At 38.6% G+C, this 23,287-nt stretch overlaps 1 protein-coding gene across 6 annotated transcripts in view; it reads left to right on the forward strand.

Annotated features, from left to right (window-relative positions):
- dab1a (DAB adaptor protein 1a) overlaps positions 1 to 23,287 on the forward strand; it is a 687,756-nt gene that overhangs the window by 344,796 nt on the left and 319,673 nt on the right. The window contains exon 1 of one of the 6 annotated variants that reach the window (XM_043699304.1): positions 8,087 to 8,109. The exons of the other annotated variants lie outside the window; for them this stretch is intronic. The gene's annotated coding sequence lies outside the window, so the exon portion shown is untranslated. Of the gene's footprint in view, positions 1 to 8,086; positions 8,110 to 23,287 lie in introns of those variants that run through there. 6 annotated transcript variants of the gene reach the window in all.

Raw genomic sequence — 23,287 nt, forward strand, 5'->3', positions numbered from 1 at the left:
CTCACTCTTCACAGGAATAGTACCAACTGATTGGAGGGAGGCAAATGTTGTTCCTCTGTTCAAGAAAGGGAATGGGGAAATCCCTGGGAATTATAGACCAGTCAGTCTTACGTCTGTTGTAAACAAGATACTGGAATGGATTCTGAGAGATAGGATTTATGACTATTTGGAAAAACATTGTATGTTTAAAGATAGTCAGCATGGCTTTGTGAGGGGCAGGTCATTCCTCACAAGCCTAACTGAGTTCTTTGAGGATGTGATGAGACATGTTGACAAAGATTGAGCAGTGGGTGTGGTGTATATGGATTTCAGTAAGGCATTTGATAAGGTTCACCATGGTAGGGATTCATTTTGGAAGGCTGAATTTGAATGCTGAATACAGGATTAAAGACAGGAGTCTTGGCAGTGTGGAGGAACAGTGGGATCTTGGAGTTCATGTCCGTAGATCCCTCAAAGTTTCCATCCAGGTTGATAGAGTTGTTAAGAGACAGTCTGGTGTTTTGGCTTTCATTAACAGGGGGATTGAGTTTCAGAGTCGTGAGGTTTTGCTGCAGCTCTATAAAACCCTGGTTAGACCACACTTGAAATATTGTGTCCAGTTCTGGTTGCCTCATGAGAGGAAGGATGTAGCTGCTTTAGAGAGGATGCAGAGGATGTTGCCTGGATTTGAGGGCATGCCTCATGAGGAGAGGTTGAGTAAGCTAGGGCTGGAGAGAAGAAGGAAGAGAGGTGACTTGATAGAGGTGTACAAGGTAATGAGAGGCATTGAGAGAGCAGATAGCCAGAGAAGTTTCCCCAGGGCAGAAATGGCTGTCATGAAGAGTCATAATTTTAAGGTGATTGGAGGAAGGTATAGGGGAGATGTTAGAGGTAGGTTCTTTGCACAGAGTGGTGGGTGCATGGAATGCACTGCCAGCCATAGTAGTAGAGTCAGAGACATTAGGGACATTTAAGCAACTGCTGGGCAGCACATGGATGGCTGTAAATTGAGGGTTGTGTAGGTTAGGTTGATCTTAGCTTAACGTAAATGCTCGGCACAACATCATGGGCAGAAGGGCCTGTGCTGTGCTCTACATTTCTATGTTCTATGTTCTATGTTGTCCCAGTTGAAATGATGTCCTTCCTTATCTGTATGTAAGGATACTAGTGAGAGAGTGTCATGTCATTTTGTGGCTAGTTGATGTTCATGTATCTTGGCAGCTAGTTTTCTGCCTGTTTGTCCAATTTAGTGTTTACCACCCCTTGAGAAAAAGAACAGGAAATGACAACACCTAGTATGGTGACGAAACGTCTGTAAATGAACCTTCCAGCTCAGTGAGCAAACTTACATCCAATTATTAATATAGATTATAAATAGTTAATGCTCCAGCTGGGGACCTCTGTGGTTCTTTATTTAAGAGCTTAGGATGCTGTCCATCAGATCCAGGGAATCAATAACCTTTAATCAATTAGTTTACCTCATGTCTTTTCTCTCATGTTCAGAATTGTTTTAACTCAGTCATGCAAATGTACAGCACAGAAGCAGACCCTTCAGTCCAACCTGTCCATGCCGACCAGATATCCCAAATTAATGTAGTCCCATTTGCCAACTCTTGGCCCATATCCCTTTAAACCCTTCCTATTCATATATCAATCCAGATGCGTTTTAAATGCTGCAATTGTACCAGCCTCCACCACTTTCTCTGGCAGCTCATCCCATAAATGCACCACCCTCTGTGTGAAAAAGTTGCCCATTAGGTTGCTTTCAAAATCTTTCCCCTCTCACCTATACCTATGCCCTCTACTTCCGGTCTCCCCCACCTCAGGGAAAAGACTTTGTCTATTTACCCTATCCATGCACCTCATGATTTTATAAACCTCTATAATGTCACCCTTCAGCCTCCAACACTCCAGGGAAACCAGCCCCAGCCTATTTAACCTCTCCCTGTCGCTTAAACCCTTTCTTGCTTATGCTATCTGTTTTTGTACTATTCTGGAGCAAAGTATTGTTTCTTGTACTATGAAGAGCAATAAAAAACACTTGTTCAAAAGCTTTGCCATTTTCATGTTTCCTGTTATTAATTCCTAAGCCTTGTTCTCCAAGGGAACAATGCTCACTTCTGCCATAGTTTTATTTTAAAATACTTATCAAACCTGTTACTGCCTGCATTTGTGATGCTTGCTGGTTTTCTTTCATGACTATTCAGGTAATGCAGGGATCAGTGCTAGGACCCCAGCTATTCACAGTATATATTAATGACTTAGTTGAGAGAATTTAATGTTATGACTCTAAATTTGCAAGTTACACAACTATGAGTGGGAGGGTGAGCTGTGAGGAGAATGCAAAGATGTTTCAGTATGATTTGGCCAAATTGAGTGAATGGGCAAATGCAGATGAAGTATTATGTGTTTAAATGTGTGGTTATCACTCAAGTAATAAAAACAGCGAGGCAGATCATTAATTAGAGAGATTGGAAAAAAGAGATGTGAAATCAGACCTTTGTGTCCTTGTACATTTTGTTGTTTGAAATAAACAGGTAGGCACAGCAGGTGGTGAAGGCAAATTGAATGTAAACCTGCATAGTGAGAGGATTCAAGTACATCAAAAGGGATGACTTGCTGCAATTGTACAGGGCCTTGGAAGGACCATACCTGGAGAGTTGTGTATGGCTTTGGTCTCCTAATCTGAGGAAGAATGTTCTAGGGAGTGCAATGTACGTTTACCAGACTGATATCTGAGATGACGTGGCTGATGAATGAAGAGAGACTGGATCAGTAGGGATTATATTCATGGGAGTTTGGAAGAATGAGTGGGGATCAGGATGAAGACGATGAGAAAACTAAATGCAGGAAGGATGTTCCTAATGGCGAAGAAGCGCAGAACCAAGGGTTTCAGTTTAAGGATCTGGAGTAGTCTGTCAGGACAGAAAAGGAGAAATTTCTTTATTGAGAGAGTGGTGAGCCAATGGAATTCACTGCCACAGAAGAGTGGTTCAGACCAAAACATTGAATATTTTCGAAAAGGAATTAGATTTGGTTCTGAGAACTAAAGGTATCAAAGGGTGTGGGGAGAAAGTGGGAACAGGGTACTGATTTAGATGATCAACCATGATCATATTGAAAGGGAGCAAGTTTAAAGGGCCAAATGGCAGACTCCTGTTCCTATTTAATGTGTCTCCATTGCAGTTTCTCTCTCCATATTCTTTTGAGTCATCTGCTGCTTTCTGTAATTTGCAAAAGCTCTGACCTGCTAACATTTGTCCAGAATTCCATCTCTTGTCTTTTATCCTTAACTTCCTTAGTAAGCCATGGATGGTACAGCTCTCTTTTCCAATGAGATGTATCCTTAATGAGAATTATGAAATATCTCATTAAATGTCTTAACCTATTTTCAAAGTACCCTTTAGCCACTTTTGCCTTCTCATACTTGTAATTACCTTTATTAGGTTTTGGTCAGCATTTCCCAATTTCTTTCCCATTGTGACTCCATTTTGAGGCTTGAAAATTGGCTTGACCCTTCTGTGAGATTTATGAGAGTATGAATGGGGACAGAAGGTGAGTTAGAATGAAGAGGGTTTGGAACTACATGGTGTTCATTACCACCTCTAGGCTTGCAATCCCAAAACTCCAACTTGTGACCCACTTTGGGTCCTGACCAGCACTTTGGAACACTTTGCATGGGACACCAGCTTCAGACCCAAGTTTCTTACCCTCAAATTGAATGTAAAACTTTATCATGTTCTGATCAAGTTTAAAAATTATTCATGAGATTTAAGCATTGCTGGCCATGCCAACATTCATTACGTATCCTAATTACCCAGGAGAAGATGATGTTGAACTGTTGCAGTCCTTGGGCTGAGTTAAGAAGGATGTTCTAGGATATCATTCCAAGACAGGATAGTGTGTGATATGAATGGGAACTTGCAAATGGTCAGGTTGCTATGCAACTGTTGTCTTTCTGGATGGTGGAGGTCACACGTTTGGAAGGTGCTATTGAAAGGGCCTTGGTGATTTTAGTGCATCTTGTAGATGGTACACATTGCTGCTACTTTGCATTGGTTGTCGATGGTGTAACTGTTGAAGAAGATAGAATGGGCTACCAATCAAAGGGCTGTTTTCCTCTCAATGGTATCAAGCTTCTTGAGTCCAAAAGAGAAAATGCTGGAAAATCTCAGCAGATCTGGCAGCATCTGTAAGGAGAGAAAAGAGCTGATGTTTTGAGTCTAACTGACCCTTTGTCAAAGCTTCTTGAGTGTTGTTGGAGCTGCACCCATTCACCAAGTGGGGAGTATTTCATCATATTCCAGACTTGTGCCTGTAGACAGTCGACAGGCTTTCAGTTGACAGTAAGTGAGTTACTCACTGCAGGAATTTTAGTTTCCGAATCTGCTCTTGTGGCCACAGTATTTAGCAGTGACATGCTAAATATGACCTCCAACAACCACACAGTATTCCTTTGTGTAAGATATGACTCCAGCCAGTGGACAGTTTTCCTCCAATTCCTATTTGCTTCAATTTTACTAGGACTCCTTTATTCTGTACTTAGTTTAATACAGCCTTGATGCCAAGAGCAGTAATTCTCACCAGACAGTTAGAATTTAGCTACTTTTTCTACATTCGTTTCAAAGGTTGTAAAGAGGTCAGGGGTTTGGCAGCCCTGACGGAACCCAAATTAAGCAGGTTATTCATTTGCAAGATCCACTTCCAAAGACCTCTTTCATCACTTCACTGATAATTGAGAATGGACTGATAGTGCGGTATTTGACAGGGATGGATTTGCCCTGCGTTTTGTAGGCAGAACCTACCTGGTCAATTCTTTACATTGTTGAGAATATGCAATGTTGTAGGTATACTCAAACAGCTTAGCTAAAGGTGAGGTTAGTTCTGGAGCATGTCTTCAATACTATTGCCAAAAAGATGTCAGGACAATTGGCTTTGCACCATCCATTAACTTAAGTCATTCCTGGATAGCTCATGGAATTAATTGAATTGGTTGAAGTCTGGCATCTCTAATACTTGCCTCCAGAGGCAGGCAAGATGAATCATCCAATCAGCACTTTCGGCTAAAGATGGATGCAAATGCTCAGTCTTGTCTTTTGCACTTGTGCTGGGTTATCTCGTGATTGAGGATGAGCATATTTGTGCGGTGCCCATGTCCAGTTTGTCGTTTTAGTTATTCATCTGCATTCACAACTGAATCTGGCAGGACTGCAGAAATTAGATGTGCATCATCGGCTTTAGAAAAGCGTAGTTCTGCCTATTGTATGCCACTTCCACTTGGCTTATAAGTAACCTGGTGTTATAGTTTCACTCGGTGGGCACCTTACTTTTAGATATACCTGGTGCTGTCCCTGGCATGTTCTCCTGCACTCTTTATTGAACTGTGGTTGATGTTTTAGCTTGGTGTTAATGGTAGAGTTGGCATTATACCAGATCATCAGGTTACTTGGACTGAGAGGATTGTATGCTACATATACGTTAATGAGCTCATTACACATTGTCAGGCCGAAAATTACTTCTCTGATTGGTTCCAGAACATATATTCCCAGAAACTATCCTAAATACACTCTTGACTTCATCTTCGAGATTACCTTTACAAATTTGATTTCCCCAATCTATGTGACAATTAAAATCTGCAATAATTATTGTAGTATGTTCCTGACAAACCCCCAGTATTTCCTGATTTATCCTCCGTCCTACACTGTTGATGCTGTCTATAAATCATTCCTGCAAGTGACTTCTCTGCTATTTTTTATTTTCACCCAGCTTGATTCTCTGAACCTAAAATAATTTCTCGCTACTGTACTGCTTTATTCTCTGATAATAAAGCTACCCAGCTCTCTCTTCCTGTCCTTTCAAAATGTCAAATACCCCAAATATTCAGATCACTGTGCAACAGTATCTCTGTAATAACTATTATGTCATGGTCATGTATTATTATTCTTTCTACTAATTCATTTATCTTGTTATTAATGTTGTATTCTGACAAAAGCCTTTAATTCAGTCTTTTTACCATTTTGTACCAATTCTGACCTTATTTCCTGTGCACTCCTATGTTTGTATGTTATCAAGCTGGTTATCAATACCCATATCACTACTCTACAAATCTTGCCTTATGCTTTCTCTTGCATTTCCAAATATCCCCTTACATAAGCCCTCCTCCCCGACCCGGGCCATTAAGCTCATTGTTAAAGTAAATCCATCAAGCCTCAAAATGGGTTGAAGGCAGTCAAACTCTTTGTACTTTTTTTAGCTTCTGAAATAGGTTAAAAATCTAACTTAACTAATCATACTGTGGATTTAGCATTTTCTTCCATGCTCAGATATCAAGTGGCTTTTGATTAAAGAGATGTCTTCCAAAAGGCTATGCCCCTTAAATTGTTTATATAATTACCTTATATTAGTTATTGATTAAAGAGAAGTCTTCCAAAAGGCTATGCCTCTTAAACTGTTGATATAATCATATTATAGGTGGCTCATTAGACATTACAAGCTCTGTCCGATGACAAGGCAGCTTAACAGCTAAGGTGTCACTCTGGTTGAACACCTCAACAAGTCTCTGGGAGACTCCTTCATAGAAACATTGTGATAGCTACAAATATGCAACATCATCTTCTTCCACATGAGAAATCTGGGACTAAATTATTGTTCATTATCACAAGCAGACTTAACAGATTATGACAATAATTAAGTATGAGTACATCATAGTTAATAAGATTATATTTTCACCTCATTTTATCATTAATAAATCTAGACTGCCCTGAGGAATGGTGAAACAATCCATTTTAAATTAAATTGACTTTATCAAAGACCACAAATTTTTAACCTGAAAGGAGCGAAGCCAGGATTGCTACATTAAAAGGGAGGAGACAATTGATTATGAAGGAGAGGAGGATTAGAAATTATATCATGAATAGACCAAAATGGAAGTAAAAGAGTTTTGTGGTCAGGAGAAATGTTTAAGTTCATCATGGCTTTATAAAAATCTTCCCTAAAGCACTTTTCTCCCAAGCTGCCTGGTGCAGTCCCTCTCTATGGCCTTGAGACATCTCAACTTAGGGCTCATAACAAATTAAGGAGTATGCCTGCTGCACATTCAGTCCATCAGGACCCCAAAATTGTATTCTTCATGGCAATTCCATTAACAGAGTTCAAGTCGACTCTGAATTAAACAAATAGACTACAACATCAAATCCCTGGACGAAAATCTAGCAAATAGTTGAGGAATTAGAATGAAGAACTAAATGTCTAACTGTAATTTTCAAATGACTACCACCTCTTATTGTTGGCAGAAGCACTTTGAACTGATGTTGATGACTCAGCACTGGTTCAAGTCAGTTATATAACCAAGTAAAGCATGATTTTGTAGTTCTTTTATTTCTTCAAAAAGAGCAATCCTTAGGTTATCCAGCCAATGGTACATGAAGGATAGCTGAATAGAACCAAATTTATTAGGAAGCATGTTAGGCAAAATGTGGGGTTGGGGTTGATGCTATTTACTCGTTCAATCTTGCGCTGATGGTATAATTCTGATATTAAACGATGGTGTGTACTGATTGAAATGCCCAACTGCCAGATTCATCGATCTTACCAAAGTCTCCTGCAGTGAACATCCACTGCTGAGCAATAATTAAATTTTAACTGACATATAGCATCCGAAGTGATTAGTTATAAGCTAAGCAATTCTTTCACTTGAGTACAGATTATTTTATAACCATTGTCATGTATTAATCAGTATGAGAATAATGTGGAGCTAGAATTACAGGGCTGTAGGACCTCGCCCTGTTAGCTGGCCTAGCCAAAATACCATACATATAGAAAGCTCTCATAAAATGACGTATTGTGAGAACCTTGATTCAGAATTCCAGTCACAGAATCACAGTCCTTCAGATCAGAATACAGACAGTCTTGCTTCATTCATTTTCATGCTTACTGCTTTTCATTGTTATTGGTAGCTGTTGTATGTGAATCTACCATTAGCAGACAATGTGTGATGGATGGGTAGGGATGACTCATTCTTTAAGAAGCTGGAAATGATTCTTGCAAGAGCTCCGTGATGTGATATTATTGTGAATGGATAAAGTGAAACAGAATGTGGCTTTTTGCTGCCCTTGTTGCATCATGGGTGTTGTAAGTATGTGTCCTTTTTACAGGGGCTATTTGCTGAAAGAAAGCTTTCAGAAAACAAATAAATGTAGCGCTATTAACTGTTCAAGCTGCCAAACTGTGTGCAGAGAAAGAGATATTTTGTTTACAATTCAAGGACTAGTTAAGTTGTATCTGTGCTGCTTTAATCATTGTATTGCTTCTAGCAAATTCAAAGTAGATTTATAAGATTTATGGTATACCAGACTATTTCCTCTTTTGAGTGCTTTGTTCAAATAACTCACTTCCCCAATCCTGCTGATCTGTATAAACACACTATTGAAGTCAGTTAGGTATATTGTATTAGAAAGTCAGGGTAGAAAGTGATTCTGTATTGCATTTGAAAAATAAAGCATTATTTTACTATAAAATTCAGATTCCTTGGTTGATTAATTTTTGTATTTGTTCTTGGGACGTGAGGGTCACTGCAATGGAAAGACTTAAATTACCTTTCCCATTTGGTCTTATTAAAGTGGTGTGAGCTGCCTTCTTGAACTGCTGTAGTCTGTTTAACATAGGCACACCCACAGTGCTGTTAGGGAGAGAGTGCCAGGATTTTGACCCAGCAATAGCAGTACCAAATCAGGATGGTGTGTGGCTTGGAGGTGAAGTTGACTAGTGTTTTCATGCATCTGTTGCCTTTATTCCTTAGGTGGTGTAGCTAATTGATTTGGAAGGTGTTGTTGCTGGAGTCTTGGTAAGTTGCGACCGTGCATCTTTCAGTTGCTAGTCACTGTTACCATGGTGTTTCAAATATAGAAGGCATGAAAGTTCATGATGGTGATTTGATGCCAACTAGCAGGCTAAAATGTTTGGATGTTTCAAGTGTCCCGAGTGTTGTTGGAGACAGGCCACCTAGGCAATTGGGGAGTATTCCATTACATTCCTGACTCTCACTTGGTAAATGGCAGATTATTTTAGACTCAGAGGTAAGTTACTCGTCACAGAATTCCCACCATCTGAATTATACCTGGCACAGTAGTAACAGACTGATGCAATTAATATTTTGATCAATGGTCACTCCTGGCATGCTGGTAGTGGATTCAGCGATGGTAATGTCACTAAATTTCATTGGGAAGAGGCTGAGATGGATCATCCACTTAACACTTCTGGCTGAAAATGCCAATTTGTAGAGACATGTTGGGCCTTGTCATTATTAGTATGAAACAGAAATGTTCATTGAGCCTTCTATGTTTATTTTTTCATAGTCATCAGTTGTCAATAACAATTATCACTGTTCACAACTGGACTGTAGAGCTATGATTTTGGTTTGATGCTGTTCCCATGTTTAGCATCCATATAGCTGTATGATATATAATTGTCAGGTAAACTGAAGAGGAAAAGTCAAATAGTTTTCTTCCTCTTGTTGACTGTAAACCACTTGCTTTAATTTCTAATGGATCTGTCCTGCTGCTAAGGCAAGATATAGTAATGGATGGTTATGTAAGTGTCCAGGACATTGGTTGTAAGTCATGTGTTTGACACTGCCTGTTTCATTTCACTGTCACTTGACAAGTATGCAGGACAGCTGTCCCAACTTTGACATGTCTCCAAATATCAGTGAAAAGGACTTTAGACAGTTGACTGAGGTGAGTAGCTTTTAATATTTTTCATGCTTGGGTGGATGCCAGAAGTCCATTTCTTTTCTCATTGGACTTATTATAGTGCTTTTGACACATTGAAAAACTTGCTTGGCTGCTTCAGAGAATAGTTAGGAGTCATCTACATTGGCTGGAGCCACATATAGACTCAATCAGATAAGTGTAGCAGATTTCTTTCCCTAAAGGATATTAGTGAACCAGATTGTTCTGGATGTTAATAGGCTAGTTTCATGGTGTTCCAAATTCACTTAATTAATCGAGCTTAAATTCCCAAGCTGCTGTGAGGAGATTTGAACTCATGAATGCAGATCATTAGTCCACGTTTCTGTGTTATTAGTCCAGCAACATCGCTGATATACTTCCATTTCCACTGTTAACACATAATGATGTAGTACACATTTTTTACGATATATATATATAATTACAAATGTAAGAAAACTGAAGTTACTTCATTCTTGGTGTGATTATGTAGAAGGACGTAAAGAGAAAACATGCTAAGAATTTGGTATGACTTGCTTCTTCCCAAGCCAACCACAAGCAAGTTTTAATTGCAATTTACAAATAGCATTGTACATAATTAGAATAAATAAAAATGGTTGAAGCAACTTGTTGAATACAAATCCTTAATTGTAATCAAAGAAATAGACGTGTTCCATGGATAGATTTAGATGAACATGTCTCAATTTGGACCAATTTAAAATTATTCAGATTTACCAGATGTTTAACATTGGCTCCGAGTTTGGAAAGATAGGTTAAGTTAAAAGAAATTATAGTTTTAGAAGATTTTTAACAAGAGTGACAATAATAGCTCAGTGGGGAAATGAGGACTAAGTGAAAACGTCATATTGCAAGAGACTGATTTGTTATTATTTATTGCTCTGGTAATTTCAATTTTTTTTATACTGATGATCAGCGAATCCTTGTTATCATTATTTCACATTGTGCGTCTTGTGATGTATATTGAAAACATTATGTGTGGGGGGATCTTGTTGAAATGTATATAATTTTAATTGGGTTAGATACTAGAAGGATGTTTCACTTGATTGGGGTGTCTTGAACTAGGCAGTCATAGTCTCAGGATATAGGTTGATCATTTAGGATTGAGATGAGGAACAAATTCTTCATTCAAATGGTAGTGAACCTGTGGAATCATCTGGCTTGGAATTCTCTGCCACAGAATGTTGTAGGCAAAGTCACCTGAATATATTCAAAAAGAGATTGATTTTTTTTATATTAAAGGCACCATGGGGTATGTGGAGAAAGTAGGAACATGATGTTGTGATGGATGATCATCAGTCATGATCATGTTGAATGGGGTAGCAGCAGGTTTGAACAGCTGAATGCCCTGCCACTGTTCCTGGTTTCTATGTTTGTGCCTAAAATCCCAACAAACCTATCATAGACTGAATAATGTAATTTGAAAACATCGGATGGTCATCTCTTATAGCATCAAACTCAGTCCAGAGGGATAGAATTGACATTTTTTTCTTTTAATTTTTGTTTCTTAATACTTTTGTTAAGGTGAAAAAAAATGCGCAGTGAATGACTGGTTTTCTATTCTGGACATTTATTGCCAGTATCATATGTTATTAGATCACTTGTATAGTTTGGTACAGATAATTATTCTCTGTAGTTTCACAATGCATTTTATCGCTGTACTCAAAACAGCTGACTCTGCTCCATCAGTGCATACCCTTTTAATTCTGATTCCAGCAATACTTGCGAGCTTCATGCAAAATTTTGGGCAATTTGTCTAAGGGTTTAAATTTCAATTTAACATAATTCTTTGATCTTTGATTGCTTAGTTGCTGTGCAAAATTAGAATACAGCACTGGTAGCAATCAGCTGTCTGTAATTTTCAAACTTTTGTTTCAACATTCAAAAGATGATCGACATTCAAATATGAATCAATTGTAAATTTGGGGATAAAGAAATAGCTGGGATTCCTTGTATTTTTCAGTATAGTTTGATTTTAGTAATGCCTATTAGCAAGGAAATTCAGCTGTAACTGTGTCACATTGCTTTTAGATGAAATCGTGTTATATATAATACTCAATGTTTTTTCTGTTAGTTTGCAACACGCCTTAGTGAGTACCATCCCTCCATAATAAAGTATAATTGCCAAGTTTCCTGGTTTTCCTACAATATATTCAGGGCCAATGCCTCAAATGTTTTGTTGTATTTATAAAGTTGCATGAAAGTTTTCTCTTGCTTTCTTATTTGCTTGTTGAGATTTGCACCATCCATAGCCCTCCGCTGCACCACCTCCATTCCCTGTTTTACTGCTCTAACCCCCCTCCCAATGCAATAAAGTTCCCTTTGTCCTCACCCACCACACCACCAGTCTCTGCATGCAATGCATCATCCTTAAACACTTCCGCCAATACCAACTAGACCCTACCACCAAAAACATCTTCCCCTCCCCATCCCTCTCTGCCTTCCACAAGGACCGGTCCCTTTGACAGTCCTTGGTTTGCGCCACTCTCCCCACTGACCTCCCCCAAACCCCCAGATACCTTCCCCTGCAACCAGAAAAGATGCAAAACCTGTTTGTACACCACTCTGCTTACCTCCATCCAGGGCCCCAAGCAGTCATTCCAGGTGAGACAAAGGTTCATCTGCCTCTCTTCCAACCTAGTTTACTGCATCAAGCACTTCTGATGTGATCTTCACTATATTGGGGAGACTGAACGTAAACTTAGGGAATAGTTCACCAAGCATTGCAGCTGGGCCCGCAGGGACCGACTGAACCTCCCAGTCACCGCCCATTTCAATTCCTCCAACCACGCCCTTTCCAACACGACCATCCTTGGCCTCCTCCATTGCCACAACGAACTACACACAAACTGGAGGAACAACACCTTATCTTCCACCTGGGCAGCAGCCTACAGCTGGAGGACTCAACATTGTGTTCTCCAATTTCAAATAACCTCCCTTCCCAGCCCCTCCCTATCTCTTCCACTGCTCCCTGCCACCAAACCCGATTCATTCCTCCCATTGACCAACCAAGGTGTACCCTCTACCTGTCTTCACCTATTCCTACTTCACTACCCTGCCACACCATCCCGTTTTTCCGCAGCTGCCCCCACCCCCACCCCCAGTCCAGAAGGATTGTTACACCCAAAACGTCGACTTCTCCATCTCCTGATGCTGCCTGACTTGCTGTGTTCTTCCAGGCTCCTCCCATCCACAACTGTGAGCAGTCCCTGCTGTCAAGAGTTGCAGGAGCTGCCTTTAAAAATATTTGGATAGCCATGTGTTCTTCTCAATATGAATCCCACCCAACTGGTTTATAATGGAGCATCAGACACAAAAGACCAAAAGAGTGAAGAATCATGAGAGAAGGCAGTAATACACTTGCTATTCCACTTGCCTGTCAAGACAGTGTATCGAGACTGTTGTGAAGAACTATGCGTTAATAGACTATAAAGGAAGCCAGCTATGTAACATTGAGAAGAACAACTTAGATTTCAGGCAACTTCATGGCCAATGTTGTCAGTATACCTATAAAGATGACCATGACTTGAATTTCCAAAGTTCCATCTATTTTCAGTCAGTACAGGGGACATATTAGGAAAACAAATCAAAAATGGTCTGGATAAACTATGGACAGATGCTATGTTCTAAACCACATCTGATTTTACCAGCTGTGGAATGAGACATGCTGAGTAGAGATATTTATTTCTATGACTCTCCAGATGCCATGGTCAATCAATGTCACTCTTGACGCAAAAGCTGCTGACTTGAAAACTAATGGAGTATCTAATAATTGTCAAACTGATCACTCCTAGTAAATTGTGGTATTTTCTACCTCCTACCAGTATGTAGTAGAATAACAGCTTGTTGAAGTAGTTTGCTGCCACCAATCGTCTTTGTCTTTGCTTTGTCTTAGACACAACTTGGTGAGTCTTAGAGCATGTAGTACTGTAGAGTATTTATAGAAGAGACAGTGTTCTTGGAATTCAAAATGGTTTATTGCATAAAAGCAGTAAGAACAGTTTCATTTGGTCAGGCATCCATACTAGGATCTTGTACATAGACATCTGCACAGTAAACAAGCTAGAGTAGAGCTCCTTGTCATCAGACTGAGTGTGACATTAGTTGAATTGGTGTTGCCAATGTGACATAGCATTTAACCCCTTGAGAACTATTACTTTAAACAGGAGCATACATCAAGAAAAAGTTCTAGCTCATTAAATCTGTGGACTATCTTTGATATTTAGCAATGAAAACTACACATCAAACTCAGCACTAATCTGTGGCAATCTCATGGTTACTCAGTGAAGTGAGCTGAATTAACCAAAAGATTCAAAGGGACAAGAACTACCCTGAACTTGTGTCTTGTTAGTAACACACTCATCTGTTTATGGAACCACTCGAAAATGCCAGCAGAAACATCAAGAGTGACAAGTATTGCCCCAACTTCCATCTATTTATAAACAATTAGATTTTGAAGAAGTGGAGGTGCCAGTGTTGGACTGGGGTGGACAAAGTTAAAAGTCACATAACACCAGATTATAGTCCAACATGTTTATTTGGAAGTACTAGCTTTTGGAGCGCTGTTCCTCCGTTAGGTAGCTGTGAAGCAGGATCATCAGATACAGACATCAAGTCTCTGCAGAAATGCAAGAAATCAGGAAAGATCCTGAATGGATTACGGATCACAAACCCACTCAAGTCGACCTACAACACAGAGTATGCTGAGAGACTTTTCTCGCATAAAACCTTAAGTTATCTGGAGAATGTGACTGTAAAGAAGTTCTGGGATTTACATATTAATGAACCAAAATCTGCAACCCATTCTAAAAGTGAAAGACTTAACAGCAATCTAGGTTTGTTCAATATATCGTTTCAGTTGCATGACACTGAGATTTTTTGCGATACATTCTGTGTCTTATGATCCTGCTTACAACTACTTGATGGAGGAACAGTGCTCCGAAAGGTAACACTTCAAAATAAACCTATTGGACTATAACCTGGTGTTGTGCGATTTTTAACTTTGAAGAAGAGCAGGGAAGTTTTCCCAGTGTCCAGACCATTATTTATCTTTCAATCAATATCACAAAAACAGATTATTGGGTCACTATTACATTGATGTTTGGGAGCATGTTGGGCATAATTTGGTTGCTAACCTTCTTGATTACAACAATGAAAAGATGTATTAAGTAGTTTAGTAGGCACAAGGTACTGTGTGACCTTTGGTAGTCATAAAAGATACAATATAAATGAATGTTCTTTTTCTTGCAAGTACAGGACTGGGACCAGTCACATAGCAGGTAGGGATGCTGGAAAGCCGATTCAGCTACATTGGAAGTTTGAAAGTGTTTGTTAGAGATGGTGCAAAAAACACAAAAACAATTGGTTTACCGTACGTTTCACAATTGTACCTTACCATTAGAGCTGAGTCTGGATTTAATAGGAGAATCTCTAGCACTGGAAGGTTCCAAGTTGCATGATGCCTGCTCAGATGTATCATTGCTTCTATTAGCCAGGACAGGCAGAGTTCATTATAGACGTGTTGAGCACCATTGTGCCTCCATCTACGATACACAGCTTGCTTAACTTCTCCCATGCTTTCAAACATCCATGTAATTTAATTCCCTCTATACAAGTCTGGTCTCGTAATTTACAGTCCGACATTGCAGTATTGTCCTTGTTGCTTTCTAATTCTTCAATGCCTTAAGATGTCTAAAATTGCTAACAGTGTTCCTGCTACATCTCAAGGATGATGATTAGTATAAGGTTAGACTTGCTTGTTTCAACTTCCTTGAGATGCATGCAAGTATTTGATCAGCATTATAAATAACAGCTTCTCATTTAGAAGCTTTTATTCAGAATTTTAGTTTGAAGTCAGTGGGGAGACAATATTGTTGATCAAGAATTTTCAGTGAATAATAAAGGATAGATTTTCGCTTGTTTCAGTACACTTTGTTGAGGTGAGAAGAAGTAAGTTCTCTTAAAAAACTGTAGTAAAAAAGGATGCTTTTGGACACAATCTTATTGTCAATAAAACAGATGCAGCACCATCTTTCTTAACTGCGTTTTCAAAGAAGTAGTTGTGACTACAAGACAGTCATGTCGGTGGGAGATAATACTACACAGCTGGCAAGTATTTCAAAATAGTGGAGAATAGTATGGTGGTTGTGGAGAGGTAAGATGGGTGTAAGGGATGGAAAATATATAATTTGACCCTATTTAAACTCACCTCTGAAATTATCGTCGCCTTTTTAAGAACATGATTTTTCTTGAAATGCCTGTTCATGTGAATAAAACATTAATTCAGTTTCATTCAGACAACTTCTTGACTGGTATCAAATGCATATTTGTAGCGAGGTAGTGAGTAGTGTGGATTTGATCCAAAAAAAAATTAATTTTTGAGTGCATTGAAGCTGGCAAAATTATTTTAGACAAATGTATTAATTGATGTGTATCTTTATTGAGAAGCTTGAATGCAGAGTCAAAATTCATATTTCAGAAGCCCACAACAGTTAAGATAATGAATGAAGTGATAATTAAGAAATAATAAGATAATGTGAGAGAAGAAAAGAGGGCAAATTATAGGAAAATCATGATATGCAGGAAGTAAGAGTGCTGAAATTGGAGGACTTTATACCCAAGTATTAATTGCATTAATGCTGGAGTAAAGGGTCAAGAAGGGAAAGATTTTCATAAGTATATTCAGGAAAACCTCCTATCCTTATGAATTTTTGGCTCATCTAGGAGTTAGACATAGATCTAGTACTGGAAAATCAGATGGGCCAACAGAATCAAGTGTCTGTGGGATAACATGGGGATAAGATTGATCATTATGTCACAAAGTTATGATTATTGTTCAGAAAAGAGGAATAGCACTTTTCATCTAACAATGGTATTCACTGATAGAAGAATACCAAATTTCAAACAGAACAAGAATTTATACTGCACAGGAAAAGATTGGCATATTTGATATTGGTTGTTCAAGGCATTGCCATCGGGAATACACTAGGGAGCTATTAGCTAATTCAAAAAAGGAACAATGCCGAGGCAGAGGACTAGTCCGTGCATACGAATAAGCTTATCAATGGAGAAGACCAAGAAACAATCTGAAGTAGAACTTCTAAACTGGCTAACTTTAATGGGATATGAATGGATTTCAGCAAGGAAAAGTAGAATCAAAGATTGACAGGATAATCTGTAACAAATGATGGGTAATCTTTAAGGATAAGTTGTTTCAACTGCAGACTTTATACATTCCAACAGGGAAAAAGCGGTACGGGAGTCAAATCCAAGGCTACTTGGACATTGCCGAAGTTAGATAATATGCTGAAACAAGATAGAGGTGTTATGATGTATGTCAGGTGACTACTTCAAGCAGGAACTAAATCAAGTATAATAAGTTGAGGGTGAAGTGACGAGAAATGAAGACAGGCCCAGTTGACCCAATCTTTCCTCATTAGACAGATTCCTGCCATCCCAGGAATCTGTCCAGTGAACCTTTGTTGGACACCCTCGATAGAAAGTCTATATTTTCTTAGATAAGCAGATCAAAACTAAACTGCACACAATACACGAGATTTGATCTCACCAAGGCCCTGATCAGTTGCAATAAGACGCTGCACATGTACACTTGTTTTCAGTGACCGGTGTAGAAAGACACCCACATCCCTCTGAATATCAACATTTCCCAATCTATCACCATTTAAATAATACTCTACTATTTTGATTTTCCAACTGAAGAGAACAGCTTCACACTTACCTATATTATATTGCATCTGCCATGCATTTGCCCACTCTCACAGCTTGTTTAAATTGCCTTCACGTTTCTTTGCATTCTCCTCACCACTCATGACACCATCTCGTTTTGAGTAATCAGTAAACTTAGAAGCATTACATTTGACTCCCTCTCCTAAATCAATGATATTTGGTTGGATAGATTGAACCCAAGTACTGATACCTTTGGTACCCCATTTGTCACCACCTTCCACTTTGAAAAAGACCCACTTTTTTCTATTCTCAGTTTCCTGACCATGAACCAATATTCAATCCATCCCAGTAAACCCATGTGCTTTGATTTTGCACAATAACCTCTTATGTGGGATCTTATCAAACGCTTTCTAAAAATCCAAGAAATTGACATCCACTCGGTCTCCTATTAGTTATGTAGTAAAACAAAATCTCCAGTAGGTTTACCAAACACTATTTCTCTTTTATAATCCATATTGACTTTGTACAATTTTGTTGATAATTTCATATCCTTTACAAAAGACAATAGATAGAGGGGAGAGTTACCAGGGGAGTTTGAGGAATGATGGATTTTAGCTACGACATTTAGTTTGAAGAAAATGGGTTTGATCTCCTTTAATAAAGATGATTGTGGGGAGATTTGATAAAGGTGTACAAAATTGTGACTGGTTTAGATAATGGAGACAAAGAAAAAAATCTTTCTATTAATTGATAATACCAGGAATAGCAAGCACAGATTTAGGGTTTAGGGACAGAGATATAGGTTTAACATGAGAAAGAATATATGTTGCAAAGTGTAATATTCTGGACCTGGCTGCCTTCTTGGGTGTTGGAAGTGGGGACAATATAGGGTTCAAAGGTAAACTGGATGGATACACATGAGAAATAAATATCTATGGCTGACGAGATTTGCTGGGTTGAAAAATTTAATTTTGTACTTTTCTGATTCTATGAATCAAATAATGTTCTACATGGCTTTTACAAGATTTCAAACTATACAAGAAAGGTGAAACTGGTAAAATGCAGGTGGCTGGCTAGTTAAGCTAGAATGGTAAGAGACAATTTTCTGTCATCAGCTCAAGTTACAAAAGTGTGATTTAGGGTAAATAAGAACTTTTTTTGACTTACAGAGAGCCAGCAACTCCTGCAATAGGTTGCTACTGTCTGTGAGCATAGGATCAAAATAGTAAGGTTAACTCTAGTAGCAGAAAAATTCTTGAAACAGTTATTCAGGATTGAGTGAGTGGTCACGTAGAAAAATGTGATTCAATTAGAAGGAGCCAGCACAGATTTCTTCAGGGAAAATCATATTTAACTAACTTGCTGGAGATTTTTTAAACAGGTAGCAAAGAGAGCTGATGAGAGCAACATTCTTGATATGATGTACGTGGACTTCAAAAAGACAGTCAAAACAGTGCTGCACAACAGGCATGTTAAAAAAAAGTTATAGTTTACTGAATAAGTGGAACAGTAGCAACAAAAGTATGAAACTGGCTAAGAGATAGGGAAAAAAAATTAAGTTAATGTATATTTTTTGGGCTGGAGGAAGGCTGCAGTGGAGTTCCCCAGGGGTTTGTCTTGGGATTTTGGCTTGCTTTTCCTGTTTTAAGATCTTGGTTTGCAGGGGGCTATTTCTAAGCTTGCACATGATACAAAACTCAAAAACATTAAAACCCGTGACAAGGACAGTTTAAAACTGCAGAATGATACTGATAAGCTCTTAGAGTGGTAAGATGGAGGTAGATGAAGTTCAATGTAGAGAAGTGTGATGTAATAAATTTTGGTAGAGGGAGAATAGAGAGACTGCACAAAATAAAGAGCACTACCTTGAATGATGTTCAGGAGCAGACAGACTTCGGTATTTCTGTGCATAAATTACTCATGGTCATAGGCAGTTAATAAGGAATACAATACACTAAGCTTTATTAATAAAGCATTAGAGTACAGGAGCAAGGAGGTTATGCAAAACTTGTATAAGGACACTAATTAGACCTGATTTGGGGTGTTGTGTACAATTCTGGATGCCATATTTTGGGGAGGATGGGAATGCAGAAAGTTTTCTGAAAATGCTTCTAGATATGAAAACGTCATTAATGAAGACAGATTGGAGAATTCAGGACTATTTTCCATGGAAAGCTGAAGGCAAAGAGGAGATATACATTTTCAAAATCATGAGGGGTATGGAAAGTGTAAATATGGAGATATTGGTACCTCTCATAGAAGGATCAAGAGTGAGAGGACAGATTTTAAATAATTTGCAAAAGAAGTAAATCTAATGTGAGAAAAGACATTGTTATAAAATGAGTAAGGCTCTGGGGTGTGTTGCCAAACAAAGAGACCGAGCGCTGCAGATGCATAGACCCTTGAAAGTGGAGTCACAGGTAGACAGGGAGGTGAAGAAGACATTTGGCACGCTTGCCTTCATTGGTCGTAACATTGAGTATAGATTAGATTCCCTACAGTGTGGAAACAGGCCCTTCAGCCCAACCAGTCCACACCAACCCTCCGAAGAGTAACCCACCCAGACCCATTTCCCTCTGACAAATGCACCTAACACTTATGGGCAATTTGACATGGCCAATTCACCTGACCTGCACATCTTTGGACCGTGGGAGAAAACTGGAGCACCCGAAGGAAACCCACACAGGCACATGGAGAATGTGCAAACTCCACACAGACAGTCACCCGAGGCTGGAATCGAACCTGGGACCCTGGTACTGTGAGGCAGCAGTGCTAACCATTGAGCCACCATGCCACCCCACAGAGTTGGGATATTATGATGTGGCTGTACAGAACATTGGTGAGGCCACTTTTCAAATACCACGTACAGTTTTGATTGCCCTTCTATCGGAATTTTGTTGTTAAACTTGAAACAGTGCAGACAAGACTTGCAAAGATGTTGCCATGACTTGACAGTTATCAGGAGAGGCTGATTAGGCTGGTTATTTTCTTTCCATGACTGTTGGAGGCTGAGGAGTGACCTTATAGAGGTTTATAAAATCACAAGGGGCATGTATAGGATAAATAGACAAGATCTGTTTCCTTTGTTGGGGAAGTCCAAAACTAGATGACATAATTTTAAGGTGAGAGAAGAAAGATTTAAAAAGGACCTGAGGGACAACCTTTTCATGCAGAGGGTGGTGCGTGTATGGAATGAGCTGCTCGAGGAAACAATGGGGACTGATACAATTGCAATATTTAAAAGATATCTGGATGGATATATAGATAGGAAGGGTTTAGAGGAATATGGGCCAAATGCTGGCAAATGTGACTAGGTCATTTTGGTTGGCACGGATGAGTTGGACCAAAGGGCCTGTGTCTATACTGTACCACTCTTTGACTCTGAGTACTTAAGTCTGTAAAAAGTTGCCTGTAAATGTATTTAAGGTTGGTTCCGTTAAAAATTCAGGAGGGCATTCAATGTACATTTCGGAACAGTATTCAGGATAATGGGGAAAAGTCTGGAGCTGAAAGTTTTCCTGTAAGTTTAACTCAGTTCTATAAGTTAGATGGTTTAATTGTAATTGTTCTATGAGTTGACTGGTTTCATGGCATGTTTTGGATTGATCATGGACTCCAGAATGGAGCTTATCAAACTTTTTCCTCCTTTGCCCTTTCTCTTGTTGCCCTATCACAAGAGGTTGTGTGGTAGTGGATAAGCAGAGATGGAAGGTTGAAATTTTCAGGAGTGTTGCGAAGTATTTCATGTGAGCTCGACTTGGTTGATAGGCCATGTGATAGATTGCTGAATTTGTTCATTCACTCACAACACGTCCTGGGAAACAATGAGTTACAGTGGTACAATGAGTTGTTTTCAACTCTTTGCCCTGCCCCCACCCAAGACCAGTTAAAGCAACCACTTGATTACAGAGGAGAATCAATGCATAAAATAGAATATTTAAATATAAATTAGATTTGGACTGGGGGCAACAAGAGAGCAAGGTTCAGAGAAGCATAAGCTTACTTAAGGTTGAAGCAATTAGTAAAAGTATGCAAGTTACTTAAAGAAACAAGTATAATGATGCAACATGGTGAGATTGCATTGTGCTAATAATGTTTGTGCCAGAGAAGATAATGCAAAATGACAAATGGGTGAAGGATTTAACCTATGATTTACAGACGTTTCCTCTCTCTACATATAATATATATCACGGAAATATTTCCTTTGATCTTTAGTTTTACAGAAACTGTTAGTGTGAGCCTTTACAATCTATTATAACATTTCTAATGGAATCAAGAAAAAAATAGAACGTGTCCCTGCTATATTTATGATATCACCAGTATAAATCAACCAGAGGAAATAATTCTCACTGATTCTGCTATTCTATTTTATACCCAATATGAAAGTAATATATCCATATCACATCTTCTATCTTCAGCTGTGAGAATGTTATTTGTGAAAGGAGAAGAGTAGGAATGGAGGATAATCTATATTTGCACTAACTAAAATATCTGTTAGGCTTCTTATGGCCCAATGTCAAGACAACACGAGCAGTGGAAACAAACAAACTCCAGATAAGAATAGATTAAATTTTAATCTGTGTTAAATATCAAGAATATGAAAAACAATCATGTTTAAATCTTGCCACAAACTTGGTTGCCTAGCTACAGATTCAATTTCTTCTTTGACAGCAACCTGAGGCTGAACCAGGTTCCATGCAACCTCAGGCTGCTATATGGCACTGAGTTGACCTTTTGATCTTATATCCTTGACACAAGATCACATTTCATCTCTCTAATATTGCCCATCTCCTTCTCTTATTTAGTTCATTTTCTACTGAAATATTGATTCATGCTTTTACCACTGTTAACCTTGGAAATTCTGATGTTCACCCAGCAGGTCTCCCAAAATTATCCTCCATCAAATTAAGTTTATCCAAAATTCTACTGCTCATCTCCTAAATTGCATTAAATTCTGTTAACTCATCCCCTTTGTGCTCACTGATGTACCTTGGATCTTGTTCCTAAAACATCTTGAACTAAAATCTCATCCTTGTGTTCAAATCTCTGCATGACCTTACCTCTTTCTATCTGTCTAACCTCATCCAGTCCTACAATCCTCTGTGATCTCTGTATTCCTATAAGAATGATCCCTTCTCCATGCCCCACTTCCTTTGCTCCACCATTGATAACTGTTCTTTCGGATACTTACTACCTAAGATCTAGAATGCCTTCTCTAATCTGTCAATCTACTTATCCTTTAACATACAGTTTAAACTTAGCTCTTTTTTTAAGTTTGTGCCAATTTTTACATGGATAATCATTTTATCGCATTAAAGGTGCTATCAAAGGAGCAAGTTGTTGGGACATTTGAACTATTTTTCTATCTATTGTGGTCAATCAGCTAGTTCACATTAGTTACCATTGTTAGTTCATTGTGAGGTCTGTACATTTACTGATTGCTCATATGATCCAAATGACTCCACCTCTGGAAAATAGTGTACCAAGTGTTTTCAAGGATCAAATGAAACACCACCATATACAAAATGTACCTTGTCTTTGTCCAAATTTTCCAAATATAGTCTATAGCCTTTTATCAGTCAAACATGTATCAATGCACATCATTTTGGCAGTCATAGATTGGCCTAAATTTGCTACCCTATTTAAATTTGTTTGGTTTATCTCACAGCTATCTTTGTGCTCCTTAAGTTTATGTTTGGATATTCAGAGTAAGTGAATGCATCAACTATCTGCCTTAAGCTAAGAGTGTACAATCACAATGAATTATTTTCCATCATTTGTTGTTTCTCAGCTCTTACCTTTAAGACTCTCTTATACCTTGAGGGTTTCCCTTTTTGCTTGATATTTTCAAATGTATACTGCTCTGTTTAAAATTGCTT

Source organism: Chiloscyllium plagiosum, chromosome 11, assembly GCF_004010195.1.
Source record: "Chiloscyllium plagiosum isolate BGI_BamShark_2017 chromosome 11, ASM401019v2, whole genome shotgun sequence".
NCBI lineage: Eukaryota > Metazoa > Chordata > Chondrichthyes > Orectolobiformes > Hemiscylliidae > Chiloscyllium > Chiloscyllium plagiosum.